Source organism: Rhinoderma darwinii, chromosome 2, assembly GCF_050947455.1.
Source record: "Rhinoderma darwinii isolate aRhiDar2 chromosome 2, aRhiDar2.hap1, whole genome shotgun sequence".
Taxonomy (NCBI): Eukaryota; Metazoa; Chordata; class Amphibia; order Anura; family Rhinodermatidae; genus Rhinoderma; species Rhinoderma darwinii.
In genome coordinates this window covers 202411375-202423408 of record NC_134688.1, presented here as the reverse complement: position 1 = coordinate 202423408, position 12034 = coordinate 202411375, and the positions used below count along the sequence as shown (strand labels likewise).

Sequence of the window (12034 nt, the reverse complement as noted above, 5' to 3'; positions counted from 1 at the left end):
TGGATCGCTGCATCGAAGGAGCTAATAGCAGGAATCGGATCTAGCTCTGGTTCCTGCCGTTACAGTGGAGTGTCCGCTGTAACATACAGCGGACACCCACTGCTGATGGCCCCGGCTCAGCTTCTGAGCCGGAAGCTGAGCCGAAGCCATCTTGCCGATGGTACTGGAAGCCTTTTAGACTCCGCTGGGGAGCGGGGCATAGGAGGATTCCGTTGCCGGCTGACTGGGAGGCCAGTATTAGGCCTCCGGTTGCCATTTCAGCCACCAGCAACCCAGCGATCACGTTGCTGGGGTACATGAGGCTAAAAACTCCTCACATGCTGCGATCTCTATTGAACGCAGCATCTGAGGGATTAATCAGCCGGATCTGATGCTAGCTCCGGTCCTGGCCGATACCTCAGGGTGCCCGCTGTAACATACAGCTGGAACCCGGCGGTGATGGTGCAGGCTCAGCTCCTGATCCCGCACTATCACCGCAACATAATGGTACTGTGCTTTGCGGGAAGCCCTGCCCGACAGCGCCGTATATATACGGCGGATGTCGGGAATTTGTTAGACAAACAAACACTTTGGATAAACACTGCGGAATTTCCAACCAGATTTTCTGAGAGATTGACATGTTGCAGATTGAGACTTCACACAGCAGATCAATTTCTGCACATCTTTCTGCTTATTTTTTTACACAGCATGTGGATGAGATTTGTTTAAGTCTCATCTACTTTGCTGCTGCTGTAATACGCTGTGGAGTGTTTGTATAGAAAACCAGTCAGAAATTCTGCAGTGTTTATGCTACATGTGCACATACACTTAGGGTGCAAGTAATACACGGCAGATTTTGTTGCAAAAATTTCTGCGACGAAAGATCAGTTACATTCATCTGATGGAACTTGCAGAAATCTATGCACCTGCTACAGAAACAACCACATTCAGATGAATGGAACTGATTTTCAGTCGCAGAAATTTTCTGCAACAGAATCTTCCGCATGAGAGTGTATCCTTATGTTTCTACCTCATGTGTGCACTAGCCCAGTGTTTCATCCATTATAGAGCGTCCAAATTGTGCTACTCTATTCCTAAACTGTATTAACAACAATAATTATAATTAAAATAAAAAAAATCTTTATATAGAGCCAACAACATCATCTGCGCTTTACAATTGAGAAAATCAAGGTAATATGACAAATAATTTGTTTTGATTATCAGAAAATTATCCAAAAGGTCCTTGCCCATAAGAGCTTGCAATTTTAATGTAGTGGTAGGAGTGACACAATAGGTACAAGGTGCTTATTTTTTTCCAGGGGTCCAGTCCCTTGTATTGGCAAGTGAAATATAACGGAAGCTGCATTAATTTTTTTAACCAGTTAGTATTTGAGCCAATATGGATATAAAGTTCATAGTGATGCATCAAAAGGAGCTAGTTCAGGAAATAGAAAACACAAGGAGAGCAGCACTTATAGGCTCATAGCCTTATTTGTGATTCTTTGGGTGCAAGCCTTTGGACCCCGATCACCGATTCCATATATAGAAAAACAAAGGAAGGCAGCACTCCACAGCAGATGATTTTCAAGTGAAAAATTGCATTTTTATTCACCCATTAGCAGTGCAAAGTTTCAGCCCCAGCATGGGATTTTCTCAAGTAGTGCTTGAGTGTAACGTCTATGGCCGCTGTCCGTCGTTCTAACTTACCCCTCGACGACTGCGTCCATGGACATCCTGCGGCTGTGCTGCGTCATCCCCCTGTGAGGCGCCGGCACTCACTTCCGGGTATTGAGACTGTCTCCCGGAGGGTGCGCGCTTGTGCCCGCTCTTAAAGGGCCAGCGCGTGCATGAAATCATCATCAACTCACATGATTTCCTGGACTATAAGAAAGCCCCCGCCCTTCTGATCATCACCTGAGCTGAGCATTGTTGTTGTTTCCCGAAGTCTGTCTTACAAATCGTCTCCTAAGTGTCAAATGCAGAAGATAGATCTGGATGGATTACAAAGGGCGTATTGACCATTGGATTTGGCTAATACGAGATCATTAGATACTTTGGTTAATGTCATTTCAGTAGAACGGATATATCACAAAAACTAGATTTTAAGGGTTACATCAGAGCGTTACTAGAGAGGCAATTGACCAGAAGGGTATACACATTAGATGTCCTAGAAGTTTGGAAGCAAAGGGAGGGTTAAAAAAAAGGGCCATGTTTAGCAGGGGACGAGGGTTCAAGACTGTATCTTGTTTAGTGGGTGACTGGTACATGCTTAAATAAACTCCTGCAAAGGTCAGCGTTTTGGCAGCATCAATATTAATCTTCAAAAGTTTGACCCTTTTCAAAGAAAACTTGGGAAACTGAATAGAAAATTGTTGTGGAGTGGAATGGGGAAAACCAGCGATTTCTCACGTGTTTTTTGGGTTTTGTCCTTATGGCGATTACCGTGTGGTAAAAATGACAAGTTAACTTTATTCTGGGGGTCAGTATGATTAAAGCTATCCATAAGAATGAAGGTGTATCCGGCACATGATGTAGTAAAATTCAATGCTGCTTTATTAGTAGCACATTAAAAAGAAAATGACTAAAATCCCGGGCAAAGAAAGCTTACGCGTTTCGAACCTGTTGGTTTTTATTCATAGCTACCCACTGATTTGAAAGGTCCGATTTATAACTTAGGTGTGGTAAAACCACGTGACCATGTGACATGTGATCATAAGGGAAATTGAACCCGTTCTGAATTATCAGCTCATTAATTCTTTTATGCGTGTATATATTATTGTATTAGATCGGCATTAATGTTCACCCACACTAGTTTAGAACTTATCATAAATGTTATTATATAGGCGGTCATATTCAAAGTAAATATTAACTTATCTGCTAACAGAAAATCAAACACAAATTAAGGCCGGTATGCCTACGTGTGTATGTATGCATTAAACTGTGCATTACATTTAACTATCCAAATGCATGTACAATATCATGTATTATAGTATAACGATTATCATATTGGGAATTATGTTTGAATGTGGGTATTAAGTTGTCTACTATTAGAGGAAAAAAAAAATTTGGTTATTTCAATTTCACAGAGAGTTTTATCCGTTATGAAAAGCTCAGGCATGGATCGAGGGAGGGGAAAATAATGGGGATTGATCTAAGGCATTATCAAAAATTGGCATAGCTGATTACAGCTATACCAAATTAATAATGTTTTTTTATAATGTTAGTTACAAGGTTCGGATAGCACTAGGTAATGGTGTGGGTGCATTAGTAGGGGCCCAACCCGATCCAATAGAGAAAAAACGTACTATGCACACCAATATGGAGTTATTTATCCAAACAAATAATTTATTTATTTATAGCCAGTGACAGTGCGACGTTTCGGTCAATACCATGACCTTCCTCAGGCACTTTTTTCAATGCTAATCCTGCGTGGATGGCGCAGTAAGCTTGGCGGGTAACCGCTATAGTGTGGCGCTCACGGTCACTGGCTGTAAATAAATAAATTATTTGTTTGGACAAATAACTCCATATTGGTGTGCATAGTACTTTTTTTCTCAGTTTTTTTTTATGATGTACCACTGTTACAAAGAAAAAACTATTTATTTCTTAAAAAACGTTTTCATTTTCCGATAGTGTAGCGAGTGTCAATTGTGTAGCGAGGGGGATGTGGCAATGAAATGACAGATGATGGCTTAGATGCCGCAGTTGCTATTGACCACAGCATCTAAGTGGTGACAGTTATTTCTCCTGGCCATTGCGTGAAGTGTTGGCTGTAGCATATATCCAACATTTGTTAAATATGGAGCTCACTTCTTACTCCCTCCGTGACTATGACGTACAGCTATGTCATATGTCGGTAAGGGGTTATAGGGACAGTCCGTGCACAGGGAGGTTTTTCATACTGATGATTTATCTACAGGTTAGGTCATCTGTAGCTGCTGCCTCCGGCCACCGAATGTCTGTGCTGGAAGCCAATTGCTCCGGCCACAGTATAGTCGCCTTGCTGCAGTACTGCAAGTCTGCTCCTATTCAAGTGAAGGCCTGGTTGTCAGACCCATACTGTTCAAATACTGATGACCTATCCTGTGGATAAGTCATCAGTATAAAAAACAGATCCGTGCCTGAATGACCCCTTTAATTGTCGAATTAATCTTCCTACTTTACAAAGAAAAGAAAAAATTTAGATTTTGTTGCAGAAATTTCTGCAAATTAAAATCAGTTCCATTCATCTGAATGGGGTTGTTTCTGCAACAAATGCATGTAGTCATTCAGATGTAGAGTTCAGTCAAACGTGGCTTACTTATTTCAAACGTATTTCCACAGCATAAATTCGTTACAAAAAAAAAAACCAAAAAAACTGTTATATAAACCCATGGGAAAAATATTCCACAACACAGACAGATTTCTCACTTATGTTGCAGAATATTTTTTCCCTAGGATTACATTGTAAAGTTGTAAATACGAGACGGTCTTTTGACAGCAATATGACAGAATCGTGCACCCACAATGGTTGGCACAGGAGCTGTGCCACACCATTTGCAGCAGGTGCCATCTGTAATATACAGGCGACATCCCGCTGCATAACTGGGATTGAAGATGAGTCTGATTCCACCTATTTGACCACTTAGAATCCCCTGTCACCCCATCGGTGCCCTGCAACACGATCACGGGGCGCCAATAGGTTGCGATGGCAACCCATGGCTTAATAAAGGCCTCCAGGCCTGCCACGCCTATATATCTGGTTATATATTTAAATAATTCTTCATTTCCAACTTATTATGTTTCTTTAATTAAGCAGTGCTTTTAAGTAATCAAACAAAGGGAAATGCTTTTAACATTTTAAAAGCATGAGTCAAAATATGTATCTTTATTAATTTACTGAATAAAATCACAATTGGCTATGAGAATCCCTGTGGGGAAGGTTGCCTGTTACTCAGTATTAGGAGTGGATTATAGTTAAAAAGGTTGTCTGAGTTTAGAGAAAAAAAAAGTCAGCTTTTTTTTCCCCAGAAAGAGCACCACTCTTGTACATGGCCTGGATCCCGGTATTACAGCTCATCCCCATTCAGGTGAATTGGGCAGAGCTGCAATACTAGACACAAATATATGGACAAGAGTGTATTGGAATTTTTAAATACTGTAATTTACAAAGTTAAATAAATAAATAAATAACTTGCAGTTTGTTCAAAACAGAGAAAGTTGACAGATACAAAGATTTCCACAGATAAAAAGACTGTGGAAACCTTTTGTAAGCTTTTTATTATTATTATTATTATTATTATTATTATTATTGTTATTAAATCTGTTTTGTGAGATAATTCATTTTTTCTATTTGACTTACAGTCTTGGCCAAAAGTTTTGAGACTGACAAATTTTGGTTTTCACAAAGTTTGCTGCTTCAGTTTATACAATTTGTAACAATTTGCATTAAATTGTTATGAAGAGTGATCAGATGAATTGCAACTAATTGCAAAGTCATTCCTTGCCATGAAAATTCACTTAATCACAAAAATTCAATTTCCACTGCATTAAAATGGGTGGTGGTTCTTGAAATTATTGTCTTCTTCTGTTAACCATGGTTAACTCAAAGGAAACATGTGCAGTCATCACTGCATTGCATCAAAAGGGCTTTACAGGCAAGGACATTGCTGCTTGTAAGATTTCCCCTAAATCAACCATTAATCGGATCATCAAGAATATCAAGGAGAAAGGTTCAATTGCTGTGAAGAAGGCTTCAGGGCACCCAAGAAAGTCCAGCAAATGCCAGGACCATCTCCTAAAGAGGATTCAGCTACACGAGTGGTTCAATGCCAATGCAGAGCTTGCTCAGGAATGGCAACAGGCAGGTGTTAGTGCATCTGCACGCAAGGTGAGGCGAAGGCTTTTAGAGACTGGCCTGGTGTTAAGAAGGGCAGCAAAGAAACCACTTCTCTCCATGAATGCTACCATGTGTCTTGTGTCATGCTAACAGTAAAGCATCCTGAGACCATTCATGTGTGGGGTTGCTTTTCATCCAAGGGAGTGGGCTCACTCATAATTTTGCCTAAGAACACTTCCATGAATAAATAATGGTATCTAAACATCCTCCAAGTGCAACTTCTCCCAATGATCCAGGAGCAATTTGGTGATGAACAATGTTTTTTCCAGCATGATGGAGCACCATGTCACAATGCAAAAGTGATAACTAAGTGGCTCGGTGAACAAAACATTTAAAAAAATTTTGGGTCCATGGAAAGAAAACTCTGCATATCTCAATCCCATTGAGAACCTGTGGTCAATCCTCAAAAAGCAGGTGGACAAACAAAAACACAGAAATGGTGATAAACTCCAAAGCGCTGATTAGGCAACAATGGGTTGCCATCAGTCAGGATTTTGCCAAGAAACATATATCCAGCATGTCAGGGCGAATTGCAAGTCTTGAAAAAGAAGGGTCAACACTGTAAATATTGAGTCATTGTATAAACTTGATGTATTTGTAGTTGCCTACAAAGGTGCACATAGACTTTAAAGTCTTATTTTTTTTTTGATACAACTCCAGTTAATCCTACTTACGGGCTGTTAACATCTGCCTCCGTTGCAGATATAACAGAAACAATAGCGTAGCATGCGGCGCCATTGTTTCTGGTGAAACTACGTATAACCTGATGGAAAGCCATTAAAGTCAATGGCTTCCGTTAGCTACTGGTGGTGTCCGTGTTACAACTTAACTGTGGAAACTGGCATTCCCTTGTTCTGCTCCTCTGATGGAGCAGAACAATGGAATGCCCTAAGGCAGATGTGAACAGGGCCTTAGTTATCTTAACTAACTCCAGCAGTCATCTTTCACACCAACCATAAATTCACCCAAATGTTCTTCTATTTTCCTCTATGCCTCCTCTAAGTTGCTTATAATTCAGATGTTTTCAAATTCTAAGCATGGTGCTAGAGAGGCACAGATGCAAGTCTAAAGGCACAGGAGAGGCTGCAGACTGGCTAAGCAGCAGCATGCATGTCTATAGCAATGTGCAAACTCCAGTTTACTGCAGAGGTGATTGGTTAACAATATTCTCACATCCCCTACAGGAAGAAGCCTGGATGAGATTTAGTGACAACAGCAGAACACACAGGGATACAATTTGAAATTGCCACCCAGTATATTTTGAATAGTTTTTTTGTCAATGGCTCATACACATATTGATGACATTTTGATATTCAGACCCTATAAGAGACAGCTGTGATATCAGGCATCATGATATGAAGGCATTCTAGCATAGAGTTTAATACAGTTGCATACATTTTTTGAATACTGTTGGCTATATGTGAGGGTAAATAGAGAAAATACTTATACCTCAACTTTATCCAAAATATGAACATTCCCTGAGTTATTATAGTGCACAAAAGGGGAACAATTTGTCCAAAATAAAGCATTTTTTTCCGCCCACACAAAATTTAATTCCAATTGATAGGATGTCCAAAAATACTTATTTTTCATAAAAATGTCCCCTCCTTCTGTGGTTTTCAGTTTTAGTTTTGCATGGCTGGAAGTTCAGATGTTTCTCTTTTTTCTTATTGTATGTCAATATACTGTAGGCTCCTGCCAGGAGCAAACTACTTCCCCACCCTTCTAATTCGACACGTCACAGCTTTGAACATCAAAAGGACTTGGCTTGTATCCTACTGGTAAAAAAGCAAGCCTGCCCCTATTGCTACCTCTTCCCCCCTGCTGCATTCTCCCTACTTTCGCTGCGTCCCATAATCATGTCATTGCAGCTCGTTTGGCCTTCTGTATTATAGATACTGAGATTTGGAGAGAGGCAGGGAGAGTGGACGTATTATAGATACTGTTGGTAGGAAGAGGCAGGGAGATCGGATGTAAGGTGTACAGGGTCAGAAGACTGATATTAAGGCTGGTTAGTAAAAGTTACGTAACATGAAAGGGGCAGAGAGAGCTAGACTGTGGGTGCGAAGGATGGAGGAAGAGAGACAATATGCCACAAAACCACATTGGAAGTGTAGTCTACAGAGGCGTACACTTGTTTTTTTCCCCGCCCCATGACAGGAAAAGAGATACTTTGCAGACCAAGACCAGCTTCATACTAAATATTGTAAAAATGAAAAATGGTCAACTCCAACTTTACATGAAGTTCAAGAAATAGCTTGCCACAGGATTTAAGGTGTTTTCTTTTTTTTGTTCGCAGGAAAACCTCTTTCAATATTAGACAGCTGATTTGATAAGTATTTGGGATGAACAAACAAACGTAGTAACTTCCCAATTTAATTTCTCCAGTTACACTCATAATAACCATGTTAATGCACATGGGCGAGACAGATGGGAGATTGGAGAGTTAATAACTTTGATATTTTTAATTAGTTAGAGCACCTGCATCACAACATGGTTATTCGTCAAATCGCATACAGCTCTTGTGAAGTAAACACAATAAAGCATAATTGACATACAGCCAAAACAGGTAAGATCATATGTTCAATACATACATACTTGAATGATTAAAACAACAACAAATCTCCGTATTCTCGTAGAGAAAATGCCTTTTTTTTTCTCGTCACAGCTGTTAATTGATTTTTTTTAATGTAGCTTATAAGATCCTTCTTTTCACTTATTTTTTCTCGAGAGCTGTTAAAGATTTTCACAGAGGTTATTTCAAGAAAAGTAATTGCTTCTTCTTCTTTTAAAAACAAGGACGCAGTGGTCACAGTCATCGCTACATCTATACCAGCACAGCAATTAAACCACATTAGAAGCCAATCTGTAAACAATGGTATAACAAAAAACCAAATCGTGTTTTCTAGAAGCACATTTTTTTTATTTTTAGTTACTTATTTTTTTCCATAGTTTGTTGTTGCTACACTATGTCTAACTCCACCTAAATGGCAGCATGCTTATTGTCAATGACATACATGCCACAGATTCAGACTACTGTATGTGGCTGCTATGGGGAGGGCATAGGCACAGACTTAGTTGGTCCTATTCCCGTTTGCTACCGGATGTTGAGTATCTGTGCAACACTTCCCTTGCTTAACAAACAAGGAGGTGGGGAATTGGACCAATGGTTATGGAAAGGGTGTGGACAGAAATAAATACCCCGCCATTGGTTGCAAAACCAGCATCATAATGAAGGGCGATGGGGTGACAAAGGGGGTCGTACCTGTACGTCATCAAAAGGGAAGGGGTGAATGTATTCTTCAGGCTTAGAAAGATCAGGTGGCTTAGCAACCACTTGTATACTAATTGTATGTATTAGAGTGGTCACAGGATGTTCAATCTACTGTACAATAGACTGCCTCACCTTGTTACACAGGCCTGTTATGGATTCATAGGTATACTTAGGTAACAGTATACTTTAGAAAAATGCACACAAAAAATAATGCTGTTTCATGTTAGAAAACAATATAAGGGGCAAATCTGCAAGAACAAAACAAGTTGCAAGCAGAAATGAGCTTTAATCTGTAACTTTCATATTTCCAACGTAAAGTTTGAATTCAATTCTAATGAGTTTGAGTCATGCTGATATATTGTGTGCATATCTATTCCATTCATATACGGAATTTAGTGTGCATATATTTTCCAAAGGACATTTATTACTTCCCCTTTCCCATCCCTTGGTTGAACTTGATGGGCATGTGTCTTTTTTTAACCGTACAAACTATGTAACTATGTAACATGATCACATGTTTCAAACTATCTGTTTTATCCCTCAAAAATATTGATATTATATTTAAGCTATATTTACATGACAGTGAAAAACCTCAGTTTTCAGAACAATTAAGTTTTATGATTGTATTCACACAGCCTTTTATTTCTTTTATTTTTAAAGGAACCTTTAAAAAATTTAACAAGTTCTCTTTTTTTGGCAGTTTTCACAGCGGGATGGCCCTTATATAACTCAATAGATCAGTTATTATCGTCTGTTTTTGATAAATCAATCCATGTACGGGCAGTTAAAAACTGATTGGTCACAAGGGAATTCAATTGTATCTGCACCCTTAGGATGCAGATACAATTGACAGTGCTGGCAAGGCAGGGGAACCATCGGTTACCTTCCTTGCCATTCGGTGTTTTTTGGGATGCAGGCGGCATGATAAAGCCATCTCATTTGTGTCGCTCCGCTAGAGCAGGCCTGGTCAGAAGAGACCAGGCCTGCACCGCTGATGAAGAGGATGTAGCGGCAACAGGGACAGGTTAGAGTGTGTCGCTATCTACAGGGGGTGTGTTGCTATCTACAGGGCATGTGTGTTTCTATCTACAAGGGGTGTACGTGGCGCTATATACAGGGGTGTGTGGTGCGATCTACAGTAGGCACTGTGGAACTATCTATGTGGCAGTATCTACAGTGGACACTGGCACCATCTACAGGGGCACTGTAACACTATGTGGGCACTGTGGCACTATCTGCAGGCGCACACACAGTGGCACTAACTTTGTGGGCTCTGTGGCACTATGAGGGCACTGTAGCACTATCTACAGGCTAACTGTGGCACTATCAAGGTGGGCACTGGCACAATCTATGTGGGCACTATCTACTGTGGGCACTGTATCATTTTCAACTGGGGCATAGTGTCACTATCTACTTGGGCACTGTGGTGTTTTTAGGGGTTGGGATAAAAATAAACGTGACAAATCAAATTCATTTGTTTTTTTACTGCCCATGAAAAACGGATGGCAAACGGGAAGCAAACGGACGTTAAAAACGTAAATGGATGAAAATTTGGAGACTCAGTGATGCAAACTAGTCATAATAAAAAACTGACAGTTGATCCGTTTTTAACGGCCGTTTTCTTTCAATGTCGTGTGAATATAGCCCGAGGGTATGTTCACACGCAAACTCAAAAATATCTGGAAATACGGATCTGTTTTCAAGGGAAAACAGTTACTGATTTTCAGATGTTTTTTAAGCCACTTGCGATTTTGGCAGCGATTTTGGTGGCGTGTTTGGTGGCGTTTTGTACGGCCGTTTTTGAAGCTGTATTCTATAGAGTCAATGAAAAACGGTTCTTAAAACGTCCCTGTGACCTGCACTTCTTTTTCGCGGCCATTTTTTTACGCAGCCGTTTTTAAAACGACCGGGTAAAAAAACGGCCCGTTGGAACAGAACGCCGTTTTTCCCATTGAAATCAATGGGCAGATGTTTGGAGGCATTCTGTTTCCGATTTTTTGAACGTTTTTCGTGTTTTCGGGCCGAAAAATGTCCGATAATAGGTCGTGTGAACATACCCTGACAGTCATAAAGGTATTGGACACTACTCATGTTCTCTACAGCATAAATCTTAGCATTAATGAATTTCTATTATTTATAAAACAGTGATGCTAGTTACAGTCTGAACAGACACCTGAATATTTATGCTTATTTGTAAACAAAATCTAAGGGGGAAAAAACACATTTAATTTCAGCACTATTATCACTGTTTACCAACATATATTTAAATGTTGGTTGAGTTAAATACATGAAATCACATGTAAATGAACACATCAGTAAAATGTTACCAAATGAATAAATCTGATGGACATATGTCCTTACTCAATATTTAAATAAATATGCGGTGATGGAAAGACAATCTAACAGCTGGTTGTGAGTCACACATAAACTATAAAAACTAGCAATTTATGCCATAAATATGGATAAAAATCATGCAAGCATGTGATCCATATTCATAAAACATCTCGCCTCCATATTTTACATGTGATCCTTGTGTTTGCAGTGCGGTCTAATTTGTTGCAAAAGGGCACCAAACTGGTTAAATTTACACATCGACTGGGGCATTTATTAAGAGTGTCATTACATACGCCAGCCTAAGGGTACATCCACACACATCGTAAACACTGCAGAATTTCCGTCCAGATTTTCTGTGCAGAAATTCCGCAGCGTTTATGAAGAGAAATAGACATGCAGCAGATTAAGAATTTGCACTGCAGGTCGATTACCACATGTGCTTTCTCTGAAGATTTGTTCAAATATCATCCACTTTGCTGCTACATTTATGCATTTATGTGGATGTACTCTTAATCTAAAACACGCCGGCGTAAGATGCACCTTATTTATTGGCTGCTGTGGTAATTTAC

General features: G+C 39.8%; 1 protein-coding gene across 1 annotated transcript in view; it reads left to right on the top strand.

Annotated features, from left to right (window-relative positions):
* The window catches only part of DMD (dystrophin), a 2416993-nt gene that overhangs the window by 597555 nt on the left and 1807404 nt on the right, over positions 1-12034 (top strand). The gene's annotated exons all lie outside the window — the stretch shown is intronic.